At 35.7% G+C, this 17338-nt stretch overlaps 1 protein-coding gene across 1 annotated transcript in view; it reads left to right on the top strand.

Moving 5' to 3' along the window:
• The window catches only part of LOC130222025 (NACHT, LRR and PYD domains-containing protein 12-like), a 272015-nt gene that overhangs the window by 166029 nt on the left and 88648 nt on the right, over nt 1-17338 (top strand).

Below are 17338 nucleotides of genomic sequence, written 5' to 3'. Positions count from 1 at the left end.
TTGTTAATAAAATACACAAAAGCGGTTATTCCTGCTAAATGTTTTAATGTAAATTACAAATATTATCAAATCATGAATTTCATTCAAGAAAACGGTTAAGTGAATTTCAATAGTATTTCTCCTGCAAAAATATTACTTATTAAAAAGGATTCCCGAAAGATTACACTTATAGAAATTAACTAGTTTTACTTTTGCAAAAGTACTAGTGATAATTGTTTTTTGGCCACATTTAATTTTTCTACAAATACCACGATTGAACTATGATTAGTGCTGCCTAACGTGTGTGTGCGTGCGTGCGCGCGTGTGTACACAGATGTACAGCAGGAAGACTGACAAGTTACCAAGAAAATAATAATAAATTAAGATACAGCAGTTTTTTTGATCGTCTTTAATAAACAAAAATAATTAAACATTGTCATTGGGGAATTCCCCTCCAGCATTAAAGTGGCAATCTGCTGAGCAGTATCCTGGGAAGTCAATGGTGCTGTAGAATTGCTCGCAGGACTCCCTTCCTTGAGGCTGTGCCTGCCTGACTGGTGTCACCTGGGGCTGTGTCTGCTGGGCAGATGACTGAGGCTGTGCCTGCATGGCAGAGGTCACCTGTGGCTGTGTCCGCTGGGTAGACGATGACTGAGGTTGTGAATCCTGGACAGATGACTCAGGCTTGGTCTGCAGCACAGCTGATGACTGAGGATGGGTTGATGGGGAATGCTGGCTGGCAATGTGGTTTAGTAAATTTGCCCGAGTTAACACAATCACTGAACAATAGCAGCAGTGAAAGTGGGATTTTTCTCTACATTTTAAACCACATTTTACGATTGTGAAATCTGAAATAGAATAAAAAAACATATATATTTTTTAAATTATGTACAATAAACCTTACTTGTGTCTCACTCTGGCCTTTGGACAGTTGAATGACAAGCAGATTTTTTATTATTTGAGCAACAAAGACCCAAGATTTATGAAGTATGATGGTTCATGTTAAGTAAAAAATTAAGTTTGCCTGAGCCTTAATATAAAAATAATAATAATTACAAATAAGAATGCAAATGTAAATACAATTTGCAATTTTGGCTAGTTTGACAACAAATTAGACTAAAGTGTTGAAAGCAAAACCTTTAAACTCACCATGATGTTGTACTGCCCACTGTAAATGATTTTTGATGTGATAAAGCATAATTTGTGGCATACTAGTGTATGAGCAGAATGGGCACTTGCACTGCAGTTTTTTAAATACTGCTCACATTCATCCTTGCATAGCACGGTTTTATGCATATTTGCAAGGGGAAATGGCTCTTAAAAGAGCCGTTGGGTTATGAATTAAATTAAAAAGTTGTAAAAAAAATGTAAAAAATAATTAGGAGCAAAATAAATAAATAAATCAAAACAAAAAGAGGGAAAGTACTGAAGTAAAGCAAATGTACTCCACAAGAATTGTAGGGACGAATATATCAATGACAGGAATCTGCAAACAGAAGGTAGTACAGATCAATAGGTTAGGAATCAAACGTTTTATATTGCACATATTTAACAGTAACATTATCAGAGTAACATATGTAAATTAGAGAACAATCCATTGAGTGGATTTAATTCATAGAAGTAAATCCCAAACAAATTTATATTTTGTTCATATCTTTGATATCAATAAACTTCATGTGATAGACTGCATTTACCAAACTGAAAAAGCTGATTTTATATTCGCACATTTGTTAGGTTACAACTGATGACACAGTACTTATATTGTTTGCCACGCTATTTTGAATATTCTGTATGAAATGACAAGTTAGACTTGAAAACAACATTAGCACTGTTTAATTGACCGTGAACAATGGTGTAGGCTACTTTGATAGCCGTTGGCTAAATAATATTTTTTTTAAATTATATTATAAAGAGGACGTCAGTATGTGACTGCGGTCACGCCATCTGTGGTTCCGAGAGAGACGGTCACGCTATCTGTGCTTTAAATTGTATTGTGCTACTCTGTGTTTTGTGGTAGATTAAAGACGCGTGTGTTTAATGCGCTGCAGTTTTATAATCTTGTTTCACTTTTATTCGCGTAAATGAATTCAAATGAGGGATAATAAAAAATCGTCACATTTGTTCATATTTGGGTATATAATAATCATGAATTTGCATGTAGGCTATGCTATTATTCCTTTGTTTTGCTGTAATTGTGTTTTGTTTGCGGGTTTAAAACAAAATTAATAGTATTAAAGTCATTACCCGGCTGTCATGACTACTCACATTCCTTTTCATATTCACAACTTACTATTTAGGTGTTTACTGTGTAATTATGACTGTTTTATTGGTTTATTTGTGTTTTTCTATAAATATTTTCCCCTTTTTCATGTGGAATGTTGCTAAATTAATGATTTTTTTTGTACGAATGTTAATTTTCCCTACTTCAATCACATTTAAATAATAACATACCAAAATAATGTAAAATACTGACTTTTTACTGAAGAGTCATATTAGAAAAATTATTAAAAAAAATAAAATAAAATTGTTTTCTGCCAGCTCCACCAGATTATTGCTCTACATGTCCTGATGTACTAATGTGTCCACTTTTCATATCATATTACTGTTGCATATTTTAATAATAGCGTGCTAAAATCATGGAAAATACAGTGTTTTTTACTGTACGGTCATATTAGAAAATTTTTAGCGCGCTATTATTAAAATATGCAACAGTAATATGATATGAAAAGTGGACACATTAGTACATCAGGACATGTAGAATAATAATCTTGTGGAGTTGGCAGAAAACAATTTGATTTTATATTTTTATGATTTTTCTAATATGACTCTTCAGTAAAAAGTCAGTATTTTACATTATTTTGGTATGTTATTATTTAAATGTGATCGAAGTAGGGAAAATTAACATTCGTACAAAAAAAATCATTAATTTACCAACATTCCACATGAAAAAGGGGAAAATATTTACAGAAAAACACAAATAAACCAATAAAACAGTCATAATTACACAGTAAACACCTAAATAGTAAGTTGTGAATATGAAAAGGAATGTGAGTAGTCATGACAGCCGGGTAATGACTTTAATACTATTAATTTTGTTTTAAACTCGCAAACAAAACACAATTACAGCAAAACAAAGGAATAATAGCATAGCCTACATGCAAATTCATGATTATTATATACCCAAATATGAACAAATGTGACGATTTTTTATTATCCCTCATTTGAATTCATTTACGCGAATAAAAGTGAAACAAGATTATAAAACTGCAGCGCATTAAACACACGCGTCTTTAATCTACCGCAAAACACAGAGTAGACGCACAATAAAACCAAATTTACCTTAATACGATCTACCTGGAAAACACCAACACAGTAAACATTCGTTTTTTACAATGCTTTAAAACTTTACATGACCTTTTAACAAAACACTACACACAACTAATGAATAAAGGATTTAAATTAAATGATTACACATAATACGTAGCTTGTAACGTATACTGACATAAGACGTGTACTCACCATGCGATGAAAACCGGAAATGAAAGCATACGTTACGTCAACTGAATAGGCGGAGCGACATGTTCAGCACCGCCCATTATTACGTATGGGCGGGGCTGCACATGCATCCCCGCCCCATATTCAGCCCCGCCCCAATCTGCGGACTGCAGACAGGGGCTTCTCGAATTAACAGCAAACAGAAAAGTTCTGCACTCTTCACTCTCCGCCTCAGACTGAGCGCCATGGGCGGGATGTTTGCCTGCACGCTGATCAGCGAAAGCTGATTGGCTGCCTGTTTGTGGCTCAGAGAAAGCTGATTGGCTGTTTGTAGGCGCTCGGCGAAAACTGATTGGCTGCCTATTTCTCAATCAGTCTCTTGACAACAGAGAAAACATTTGTGGACAGAAGATTAATTTGTATTTTTTTTCCAGTCCTTCAGAGGAATATAACATTGTTTCTGTGCAATGCCCGATTGTATAATACCTTCAGTCAAGCCTGGCCCTAAAGGTTTTTACATTATTTTATATTTGACTGCACAAGGCTCATTCCTGGCATTCAGTAATATTTCAGCTTGACCAAACTCATTTCTAAAATTTGATTATTGATTATTTATTGATTGATTTATCTATTGGTTATATTTTTTAAATAGCCTACATAATTAGGCACAATTTAAACTTTCAAAAATTCATATTTTCCCTCCTCAGGTATTAAAGCCTTTATATTATTTTCTCTTTTATTCTTACTTGGACACCCATTATTCTCAACCCCGTAACAGACTAAACTGAGTTGTTAATAATAGTATTTTAAAAAGCTTTTGCTATAAAACCAACGTTTCCCTATTGCTCATATGGCCCTCAAATCAGTTAAATGGCTAAAATATAACATTTTTGATGAGTTTTAGATTTATATGTGGTTTAAATTTCAGTTATACAATTTATGCATTCTGTGCTCTCTTCATTTCTCTAAAAAAGCTTTAAGTTTAGATGTCTTACCCAAACCACATATTCACAATGTTAGGCCTTAACATGGTTGGTACTCAGCAAGAATTGTTTTTTATATTAAATTGTTGAAATATTAATTTCACAGGGTTGAGAATACAGTGACGGTGTTGAAGACCGTAACAGGGTTGAGGGGACACTTTAATTTCAATTTCAATTTGTTTTAGTTAATTTGAAATTAAATCCAAGACTCAACCAAAACTTATTTATTTTAGTAAAACATTTAGCAAAGGCGTTAATCACACTGAGATTAAATTAAACTTCATTAAACCAAGCTACAGTCAAAATTTAAAAAAGTAAACTGCTGCAGGTAACTGGACCATTAGTAACCTTTAAAAATGCTGATAAAGGCCTATGTTACCAAATATATTGCTGAACAGAACCTACAGTAAACAGTAGCAACAGGTAAATCATGTCTAAAACCTTATTTGCTGGAACATACATAAAAAACTACAGCAGAAATTTCTTCTTAATGAAATTGTTAATGAAAATTCTTAATAATAATAATAAAAATAAAATTATATATCCAGATGGGCTGGTCAGTGGTCTAAGTATTTCAGAAACTGCTGATGTATTGGGTTTTTCATGCACAACCATTTCTAAGGGAGAAAATATTCTGTGAGCGCAAATGCCTTGTTGATGCGGTCAGAAGAGAATGGCCAGACTGGTTCCAGCTGGTAGAAAGGCAACAGTAACTCAAATAAGCACTTGTTACAACCGAGATCTGCAGAAGAGAATCTCTGAACACACAACGCGTCCAACCTTGAGGCGGATGGGCTACAGCAGCAGAAGACCACCAGGGGATTCAACCAGGGATTCCCAAACCTTTCGATAGCTTAACCCTCTTCATCTAGAATATTAATATGAATGCCCTTAATGACCCCCTCTCTAAAGTTGGCTAATTGTCACATGACATGGAGATAAACAAATGAACCATTTACATAATTTAAGTATTTTATACTTTACATGTTCTGATTTTATCAGCTTTTCATTAACTCATGATGAAACTCGTGACACATTCAATATAAAATCTGCTGCTGATATGGGTACCGTGCCTGACATTAAATTGTGTCAAAGTTTAAGTGAAAACACTGCTTCAAATATTCAATATATCAGTGACAAAAAAGTTTTAATACGAATATTTTTACTGAAATGTTTTTTTAATTAAAATTCTTGATAAATTAGGAGAATTTCTCAATCTTGTTACAGGTTTACAACCCAGAAACAATGACATGTGTAACGGGGTTGAGTGTGATGGGGTTGAGTTTTTAAAACAACATGGCCTTTTCTCCTCGTGTGGTTTAAATGAGAAGGCCCACATGGCAGCAATTAAACAAGAACATGTTATATTATTTGGAAAAAACAAACAATAATATTCCATCTTAGTTTTACGTTACAGGGTTGAATTGTTAAGATTGACCGTACCCTTCCTAACTATAATAAACATCATAAAATGTAAAGAAATGAAAATATATCTTGCCTTCTTTTGCACCATGCTGTTAAAGAGAGCTGAATGATGTCACTTTCTGTCTGTGATGTCATATAAGAGTGGAGAATTGCTGGCATGATGGGGTTGAGTTTATATTGACGGACAGAACTTTGTAGCCTTTTTTATTTTAAAAAATCTTATTTTTTATTTTATTTTTATTTATCACCAGAAAAGAACACTAATAAATGGTTGAAATACTGAAACAAAAATTAGACACTCTGCATTTTATAAATTTTTTTCTACATGCAATCTCAAGGAAGTGCCTCGGGGACATGACAAATAGCTTGGTTTGTGACAGAAAAGTTTTTATGCTAAAAATGCTTTTAATGTAGAATTGTTTTGACTCATTATAATGTACAAAGCAAATCAATGAAAAATGCTTTTAAAATATAATTTTGGTCAACAACCACTTTAAAAAATATGGGGGACTGAAATATTACCATTTGCCAAGATTGACCCTAATATTATTACTGACGATGTTGCTAAAGAATGGCAGGAAACGTAGAATACAGATAATAAAAGACAACAAGAATATGAAAAAAGAACCCTGGTGTGTGTGTTTGTGTGCGTGAGAGAGAGAGAGAGAGAGAGAGAGCAGATGTGTAAAGTTGAAATCGAGGGAAAAATGTATGAATAAGTTATGACTGCAACAGTAAGTGGCAAAAAAAATAAACAAAAAGACTTTTATTTTCGCGTGGCATGTGACGTCGTAAGGCTGTGCCGCTTTCGCGTTGTGATTTAACTGGAGAAATGTTTGTTTAAAACGTTTACAAAAGAATAAAACACAGATTTAACCGATTGATTAAAGTTTCAGGTTTTTCACCTGATGCTAAATTATCCCAGTCAACAAATTTCCTTTGGCCCTGATCTGGCCCAAATCAAAAGCTAAGATGTGGCCCAGATCAGTTAATGTTCCCCAGCCCAGAACTGGCCCACATCCTTTTAGCCAGAACTGAACCAAAGTAGTGCCACAACTCACCAATCTTGAGCCAAGTAATACATTTTTTGTGTTCAAGATTAGTTCGGAGTTCTGTGGCCCTTGTATGGTGTGTAAAGACTGATAAAGCCTTTTATCTCTTACATTGATTTTCAAATCTCCATCTGTTTTGTGAACAGCAGTGTGTAGTAAAAAGTCTTTAATAAAAATGAAAGTTCTAAATAATAGTTTTTATTTGCAATATTTTAAACATTATAAATACATGTACAATGTTGTAAAAGATTGCAAATAAAAGCTATTACTTTGAACTTTCTTTTTAATAACACAAATAAATCTCTTTTACTCTCTCACATAAATCTTGTGCAGTGTGTTTTAGCATCAGATACTATTATCCCGATAAATTAAAAGTTATACAAATTAAAACTATTCTTTAACAGAACATTCGTTACATTTATCAAATCAGTCGACAAAAATGGTGCTTACAGTGTATTACCCTTGATGGAAATATCTAAACTGTTAGTACGTATTTACGCTGTTTATTTCAAAATGAAAGTGAAACTGAAAGCATCACACTCCCGCTACTGACATCAACCAGCAGATGGCGCTCGGACACCACAAAAACTCAAACCCATTTATTATGTGCCACACATATTGCCATTTCCCTTGATTCAGCCATACCTTATTATTATCCAGTATATGCTTGCTCTTCTAAGACTACAACACAGTTATTTAAAATGGTAATAACACTTCACAGTTTTTATTTAGCTAGATTATTTAAAGCTTTATATGTAAGAAGCAATATTTTAAATTCAATACGAAACTTAACAGGCAGCCAGTGTAAGAAGGATAAAATTGGGGTGATGTGATCAAATTTTCTAGACCTGGTAAGAACTCTGGCAGCTGCATTTTGTACCTCACAGCAAGAAGGTCGCTGGTTCAAGCCTCAGCTGGGTCAGTTGGCATTTCTGTGTGGAGTTTGCATGTTCTCCCCATGAGTTTCCTCCATGTGCTCTGGTTTCCCCCAAGTCCATAGACATGCGGTATGCATACGGTGTGTGTAAATGAGTGTGCATGCATGTTTCCCAGTAATGAGTTGCAGCTGGAAGAGCATCCGCTGCGTAAAGCATGTGCTAGATAAGTTGGCGGTTCATTCCACTATGGCGACCCCTGATTAATAAAGGGACTAAGCTGTAAAGAAAATTAATGAATAAATGAGTAATATCACACAGGTAGCAGTGCGACGTGGCCTTCTATCAGTTTTTGTATTTCTATTTGTTGTAATGGCCTGTTGTTATTGCAATAAAATAAATAAATGTAAAAAAAAGCAGTGTGATGTGGCTGTATATCAGCAGTGGTGGGAGGCGTGCGTTATAGTGTACACTAGGCACTCGAGAACGATTGTCCTTCTACCTGTTGTTTCAATCCCCTGAGAACTTTGCTCATCTTCAGAATGCAAATGAAGACACTTTAGAGGAAATCTGAGAGCTCCCTCGTCTGTTATAGACAGCAAGAGTCCCGAGATGCTCAAAGTCCAGAAAAGGAAGCAAAAACATTGTCAAAACAGTCCACATGACTTTAGTGGTTCAATTGTAATCAAGTTCCAGGAATATTTTGTGTGCAAGAAAATATTGAAAAAAGCAGCCAAAGTAGGAACTGTTGACCCATATAGTGACTGTTTTTGCTCCTGTATTCTCATCATTTGCATTCAGCAAAAGAAACTCAAACAGGTTTGGAACAAGTAGAGGATGAGGAAATGGCAGAATTGTAATTTTTATGTGAACTACCCCTTTAATGCTTCTGTAAGTAAAGGTAAATTAAATATTATTACTGAAGATATTGCTAAAAAAATGGCAGGAAACGTGGAACACAGATAATAAGAGACGACAATTCATGTGAAAAAAGAAACCCTACATAAGCCTATGAAGTTGTAGATATAGAAAAGAAGAGGTCATAATTATGAGGATGAGATTTGGACTCAGATATTAATAGGAAGTAATGTGTTGTAGACATGAAGTCATCATGAACTGGATTAAAAAAGTTTCTCAAAATTGTCTTAAAATGTTTAGATTAAAGGTTTGTGTAAGAGAGAGAGAGAGAGAGAGAGAGAGAGAGAGAGAGAGAGAGAGACCAGATATAGTGTAAAGTGAAAAACATGGGAGAAATGTATCAATAAGCCATGACTGCAACAGTAAGTGGCAAAAAAGCCAAACAAAAAAAGACTTTTATTTTGGCGTGGTGTGTGACGTCATCAAGTGGCGCCGCTTCAGCGCTGTGATTCAACTAGATAAAGGTTTGTGTTTTAAGACGTTTACAGATATGAACCGATCTAATAAAAGTTTCAGGTTTTTAATCCTGTGCTAAATTGTGTTCCTGCTCCTATCATATTATTTTAACCCTTTATACAACGTAGTACTATTTTATTCTCAGTAACCGAGGGCTATTGTTTGAATAAATTAACAGAATATGTGTTTTAAAGAAACGTTTTACCTTATTTCTTTTTGTTAATTACTCTCATTAAAAGAAACTGTTGAAGCAAATATTGAAGAGAAGTTATTTTGTTTCTGCTCATTGTTTTGTTCATTTTAAACAGGATAAAGTGTCCAAACACAGAGAAAAACTCCTGCTGAAGCGACTGATCTCCACACTGTTATAAAGATGGCGTTTATTAAAGAGGAGAGTGAAGATGTGAAGATTGAAGAAACATTCACAGTCAAACATGAAGATCTGCAGGAACAAACAGGTTAGTTTTCATTCTCAAAGACCAACTCAGTCATTTGATCCTCATTCAGATATATTTTAATAAGAATACTAAATTAAATCCATCTTGCAGCTCTGAGTGTGCTGCCTAGTTCTCCTAAATGCACATAAGCACTCATTGAAAGACAGGAATGAGCTTCTTTCTTGTTACTTGTTCTCGTGTCTTTTGTCATTCTTTTATGTATTATTAGTCTCCCATTTTCTCTACCTTCTTAAGGTTATTGCTTTTCTTGTTCTTCTTGTTGCACTATATAAAGTAAACAAAAACATTAAATAAAAAAAAAAGTTTAACTGAGCTGACAATACAGTGATAGTGTTGGCTTAACACTTTCCATTTGCATATGTCACGTTGATCACAATTACAACTTCTTTAAACTTGTTTCTATTAGTTGTTACTACTTCTCACAGATAGTATGTAGAATTCCATCATTATTATAATAACTAATTACCAGGGCTATTGTATTTAAACAGGGTTTCCGCGGGGTCTTAAAATGTCTTAAATTTACTGAAATATTGTGTTGTAGGACTTAAATATTTTTAAACAAGTCTTCATTTTCCTTTGTTCATGTTTTGCTACCCAATCTGGCCACAACCCATACAATCACCAACAATCCATCTCAATAAAACTTTCAACTTTTTATTCAAAAAGGTCATTTTAACTCTATTTATCATAATGGTTTAAATATTTTCCTCACAATAACATTTGTTTAAACGTGCTCCATGTATTTACTGCTGAGGACATTGACCTGGACAGATTGTTGTGCATAGATTTAGTTTATTATAGTTTTTAAAACTTTTAAAACATTTGTTAATTTTTTTTATTTAAATAAAGGTTATTTTGGAAAAAGTGTATGGATATGAGTAAAGCTTGCTTGTTTTTACTCATTTCTTAGCAAAAGATTTTAAATATTATCTAAAGTATTATTTTTTTATTATTAATTTATTATTGTATTATTAAATTAAAATATTATTTTGATGGGGCAAATTAAAAGTCTTTTCCATCTGGGCCATTTGAAAAATTTCAGAGTCAGTTAATGTGGTAACTTACCATGTGAACCTAACCTGGTCAGTAGCAGGTTTTATTCTCTAAACTCTGAGTTTCTGTCGGTCTCCTTTCCTTTTTTAAAGATGAAGCAGTATTTCTCGCTTAGCCTTACGTTTCCAGCCACCGATTTTTATGTGCATTTTTGATAGGCTAAGAGCATAAAAAAATTGGTTTACATTCTTATTATTCAAACATTTTTATTGATTTTTCAAAAGTCTTCAATTGTTCCACAACACACACATATTGAACAACAAATTAACATGGTACATAGCTACAGACATACCCGCACCACATAGAGAAAAAGGGAGAAAGAGAAAAATAAATAAAAATAGATAATACAAATTAGGAAATTAGAGATAAACTCTCACTTAGAATATAATAACCCCTGAGCGTTCAATGTAGGAGCTTTCGATGTAGGAAAGGCTGTCAAACCTCATAAAACTTTTTTGTAGAGCCTCGGATGGTGTACTTAAGGTTCTCGAGTTTAAGATGTGATAACACTTCTAATATTCAATGTTTGTGGGATGGCGGGTTTGTTTTTTAACACCTGAGAAGAATCAGGCGTCTGGTCAATAAAGAAGAAAAAACAATGATTTCTATGTGATTAGCTGACAGGTACATTTCTTCTGGCACTCTACCAAAAATTGAGGTTAAAGGATTAGGATCCATATCTTTATTACATATAGATAAAAATGATCTAAAAATATCGGTCCAAAATTTATGTAATGTAGGGCATCCCCAGAACATATGACTCAGATCTGCTGGCTCCAAACCACATCTGGGGCAAAATGAATCTGACCCTGGATACATTTTTGCCAGCTTGCTCCTAGATAGGTGAAGCCTATGAAGCACCTTAAACTGAAGAAGACCATGTCTAATACATACAGAAGATGAGTGTACCAGTTCTATGGCATATTGCCAGGCTGTATCTGATATTTCTAGTCCCAGTTCGTCTTCCCATTTTTGCTTTATACGATTTAGGGAAGGGGAGGCAGCTCTTTGGATCACTTCATATAACATGGACATCATACCCCTTTGATATGGGTCCATATTTACCAATTCATCTATCCAGCATGCTTCTGGTCGGTTCAGTGAAGGAGGAAAGTGTTTTTAACGAAACTACGGACTTGAAGGTACCTAAAAAATTTGACTGGGGAATCTCAATGTCTGTTCTGTGTCTAAATATGGCATCTTTAAACAGGTCCTTAACACAGTTAACTCCCTTCCTAGACCATAATTGGAATGCTGAATCTATAAGAGAGGGAGGGAATAATGGATTTAACAAAATGGGAGCAGTAGGCAGTGCTTGTTTTTTATTAAAGTGAAGTCTGAATTGTGACCATATTCTGAGTGATCCATTAATAACTGGGTTATTCGTAGAATATTGTTTACTCAATGGAATCGAAGCACAAAGTAGTGAGTGTAAAGACACTGGAGTAGACGTGTGCTGTTCCATCAGTAACCAGTGGGGCCTTATCATTACAGATGTTGGAAAACCAGAATATCAGTCTGTGTAAATTGGCCGCCCAATAATAGTATAGGAAATTTGGCATTGCCAATCCACCCTCTTCCTTCTTTCTTTCCAAGAATTTCTTTTTTATGTGAGGAGTTTTCTTATCCCAGAGAAATGTAGAAATACAATTATTCAACTCCTTGAAAAATGACTTGGGAATAAAAACAGGCACGGTCTGAAATAGAAACAGAAATCTATGTAGTATTTTCATTTTGATGGAATTGATCTTCCCAGCTAAAGATAAAGGAAGGGTTGACCACCGTGTTGTCTCATTTGGCTTTGTCTAATGTCATTTTAACATTATTATTGAACAAATCCTTATATTTGCGTGTCACACTCACACCCAGATATACAAATTTATCAGGACGTACTGAAAATGGAAAGGATTGGAAGGACATTTGCTGTGCTCTATCACTGATAGGGAAATGGAGACTCTTTGCTAGATTGACTTTGTATCCATTATGTGGAGATCCTCTGCATTTTCACTTGTCAAGGAGTCATATTCCGTTTGCAGAAGAAGTCTTATGGAGCTCTTTGGAAGGTGATGTTGAGTGTAGCTGATCAATTGTATTAATTTTATTCATAATCTCTGTAAGCCACTTTAACATTCTTTTATTTGCACTAACTTGATATGCAATAATCTGTCCTCTTATATATGCTTACAGAGTATCCCATAGGATGCTATAACTTATCTCTGGGGATTTGTTTGTCTCAAGGAAGAAATCAATTTGAGCATCAATAAATTTTACAAAATCGTCGTCTGCCAAGATTCTTGAGTTAAACCACCACGTACGTTGGGGGATTACATTGCCTGGAAAACATAGCTGTAGTGAGACTGGACAATGGTCCGAAATAACAATACTACCATACTCTACTTCTGACATTAAGGGAAGTAACTGCTTGTCGAGGAGAAAATGGTCAATCCTGGAATAGGTTTGAAGCACAGGTGAATAGAAGGAAAATTGCTTGGAAGATGGATATTTAAATCTCCAGGGGTCACTTACACCATATGTCTGAAGGAAGGAGTTGATACATTGTGCTGGCTGACTTAATGTATTACTCGAAGAGCTAGAACGGTCCAAAATTGGGTGCAAAACACTATTTAAATCACCTCCTAAAACTAAATTATGTGTCGAGACTAGGAAAAATAGAAAATTAATCACTGAAAAATTGTACATTGTCCCAATTAGGAGCCTACACATTGGCCAGGACCACAGACATGTTAAAAAGTTATCTTTGGATTATTATGTATCTGTCATTTTTATCCAACACATTTGACTCAATAACAAACTGTACATTCTTATGTATGAGTACAGCAACGCCCCTACTTTTGCTATTAAAGTTAGAAGGATATATTTGTGTATAGCATCCTCTATTAAGTTTAGAATAGTCCTTTTTCAACAGACATGATTTTAACTTAAGATATGCGAACACCTTGTTTCGTTTCACTGGGTGATTTAGCCCCCACACATTCCAACTGATAAAGTTTGTCTTTACTCCACACATTTTATGGAGGGCTGTCGAAAACATTTATCAGAAGCATCCGAAAGGTATCTGTGGGTTTTGTATGTAGGGGGTCTGGGGGAGAGAGCAAAAAGAAAAAAAAGAGAGAAAAAAAAACAAACAAACAGGTGATCGCACATAAACTTATAAACACGAAACAACACAATATTGAAACTTTGCATGTAAAGTTGCATCCACTTCCAGCTACTCCCATTTTTAACTAGCTTACCATGTGGAACCTCACGTATAAAACAAATAAATTTGAACAGCTTTTGATGTTTTACTACAAAGCTACCCCATTATGGACAAAATATACTTGAGAACTAGACAACAACGAACATGTGCTATAGTGGTAATTTAAAAGTTAACAGGAGAGTGACATTAACATTTGTATTGTCTTTGACAGCCCAATGTACTGTCGTGATTGCCTTCATTTCCATGGCTTTCTTCAAAATTCCCTCTTTTTTTGGAAAAGTAGTGGCACATAATCACGAAGGCGCGTGGCGGTTCCTTGTCGTCCACTGGTTTGCAGTGTAGAGTGTGGTGTGCCCGGTCCAGAAGTGGAGTCTTCTTGACCTTCAGGGTATCTTTCAGGAGGCCGGCTAAAAACTCTTATGCGTCTGCCATGCTCCCATCTTCTTTAACTCCCGTAATGTGGAGATTTGAGCGGCGAGACCTCTCCTCAAGATCCTCGCTTTGGTCTCTCAGCAGAGCCAGCTTCATTTTCATGATACTAAACTCTTTTTCCAGGGTAGTAAGAGAGTCGGAGTATCCACCCAACACAGACTCCAGACCAGTCACTCGCTCTTTCGCTGCTTTCACTCTGGCGTTAATGTGCTCCACAGCATTGCGCAACTCCGTTTGAAGCTGGTCAATTTGATTGTAAAGTTCAACTGAGTGTGCAACAGCCTTTTCTTTTAATTTTAGCAATCAAGTCACCCTTTAGTGCATCAATAGCTTGAAGGACCGCACTGTTATCCCTCGCGGGAGCCGTCTCTTTCTTAGATGCAGCTTGCGCTCTGGGGTTAAAATTAGCATGGAGACTAGTAGGGAATTCCGCCACCCTACAGTTGCTTCGGCCTATATTCATCCTGATTCAAGTTGAATTACGCTCAGAATAGCTAGACTCCGACACTTAAACACTTATTTTCCAGTGTAGGTAGTGTAGTTTTAAGGTAATAGTATTTAGGATAAGAGCAATATTAAACCGCCGCTCCAATCGCAAGTCCAAAACAAACAATATAACAATAATCACAATAAAACACAAAACCCTCAGCCCGTATAACTCAAATGAAAGTGAAAGGTAAAAATATAAATGATTTCAGGCCAGCAGATTCATCAGATTTGAAAACGGGGAAAAATAATGGTTTCGGCAGCTGACTCCATGCCAGCGAGATAAATCGGTAAGTTGATTTTGTTCAGGACACACTGCACTGAAGTCTTTGGTGACGCACTCATTCACAGACGTCACAAGCACTTCAGTAACAAGACAGCGGTTTTTGCTCTGTTGCTTTGATACGTACTTTTACTTTTTGTTTCTCACAGCCAGTCGTTAAGTTTACACTGCTCGTCTCGACCCGGTTTCTCCACTCGTTTCCTCTCACTGCAATAGTTCAGTCAACTTCTCTTTCTTCGACACACACTACATATTCCTGCCCTCTTCAACTCTCCCACTCTTTCTTTATACTCTCACCCATTTCCTTTTTGTTGTCCCATGGGAGGAGACCAATGAAACAATGTTGACTGTCATAACAGAAAACGCCAACTATCATAAATGCATGATTATATGCTGTCATGGCTTTGCAATCAAAAAAATTTGTTTTAATAGAGGCCTATGGAGAAAAAAACAGCCATGAATATAACGACAAGGGAGTAAATTTGTCCAGAGTGTATTGAGTTTTTTATATTTTGTTCAGTATCTGTTCATTATCTGTTTGTTTAGCTGTTACCCCAGAACTTTTTTTCTGATGCGTTTACCAGTCAGGCACAGAATGAACAAGTATTCCCTGTCTTCTTTACAATATTTAGAAAAACATTTTGTTGAAATTATGAATATATACGAATAAAAATTGCCCATTTACAGCTTTCAAATCTGTGTCTTATCAATATGACCAAAATAACTTTTATGATCAATTATGTAAGAAACTCTGAAAACTGGACTGACACAGTTTCAAATTACTATAACCTCTATGTTAAGCAGCTTTGACACAATTTACGTTGTAAAAGCACTAGATAAATAAATAAAGATGAATTGAATTGAATCTGCTTAAATGTGGACCAAACACAATATGATCTGATTTATTTTACATTTAATGTGCATCAAAATTACAGTGTGTGTAGCCAATGTTTCCAGTGTCTTTTCACTTTCAGCTTTTGATGAGAGTTTTTAAGACTTAATGAAAACTAATGTTTTATTTATTTATTTCAGACCTAATTGAAGAGAATGGAGGAAGGAAAGAGGAGGAACATCATGTCAAAATTAAGGAAAACGCTCATTCACAGTCTGATGGTATTTTGAAAAGGAGAGACAAGAATCATTTCACCTGCACTCAGTGTGGAAAGAGTTTTGGAAGAAACGGCAATCTTAGGATTCACATGATGATCCACACTGGAGAGAAACCATTCACATGCATTCAGTGTGGGAAGAGTTTCAACAAATCATCAAACCTTAATCAACACATGAAAATCCACACTGGAGAAAAACCATTCACATGCACTCAGTGTGGGAAGAGTTTCAACCAATCATCATCCCTTAATCAACACATGAGGATCCACACTGGAGAGAAACCATTCACATGCACTCAGTGTGGGAAGAGTTTCAGCCAATTATCCCACCTTAATGAACACATGATGATCCACACTGGAGAGAAGCCATTCACATGCACTCAGTGTGGGAAGAGTTTTATCCGCTCATCATCCCTTAATCTACACATGAGGATCCACACTGGAGAGAAACCGTTCACATGCACTCAGTGTGGGAAGAGTTTTAACTGCTCATCACACCTTAATCACCACATGAGGATCCACACCGGAGAGAGACCATTCACTTGCACTCAGTGTGGAAAGTGTTTTATCCAATCATCATCCCTTAATCAACACATGAGGATCCACACTGGAGAGAAACCATTCACATGCACTCAGTGTGGGAAGAGTTTCAGCCAATCATCATCCCTTAATCTACACATGAGGATCCACACTGGAGAGAAACCAATTACTTTCACTTAAGCCGCGGTCACACTGGACTTTTCTCCCCATAGACTTCCGTTCATACGCATGCGAATGCGTCAGACCGGAAATGCAAGTTTCGCAGTTCACTGCATTGCAAAGTAACAATAGAAACTGTTGCTTCCAGTCCTCAGCTTTTCAATTCCACTTAAGGTCTCTGTGACCTCTGACCTAGTTTAGTGGCTCCTGAAAATGGTTACAAAGAGACACACTGAACATTCTTCATGGCTAGATGACAGTTGTAGCGCAGCAGTTCTGAATGAAACAGCTCCTTTAAACTTTGACTTTTTGAGGGTTTGCAGAGCCAATAGGAGAGGTGGAGGCATCGCTGCCCTGTTTAAAGATGTCTACGAGTGTAAACAAGTGTCAGTTGGTGACTATTTGTGTTACGTAG

Source organism: Danio aesculapii, chromosome 4, assembly GCF_903798145.1.
Source record: "Danio aesculapii chromosome 4, fDanAes4.1, whole genome shotgun sequence".
Lineage (NCBI taxonomy): Eukaryota > Metazoa > Chordata > Actinopteri > Cypriniformes > Danionidae > Danio > Danio aesculapii.
This window is presented reverse-complemented; position numbering and strand designations above follow the sequence as displayed.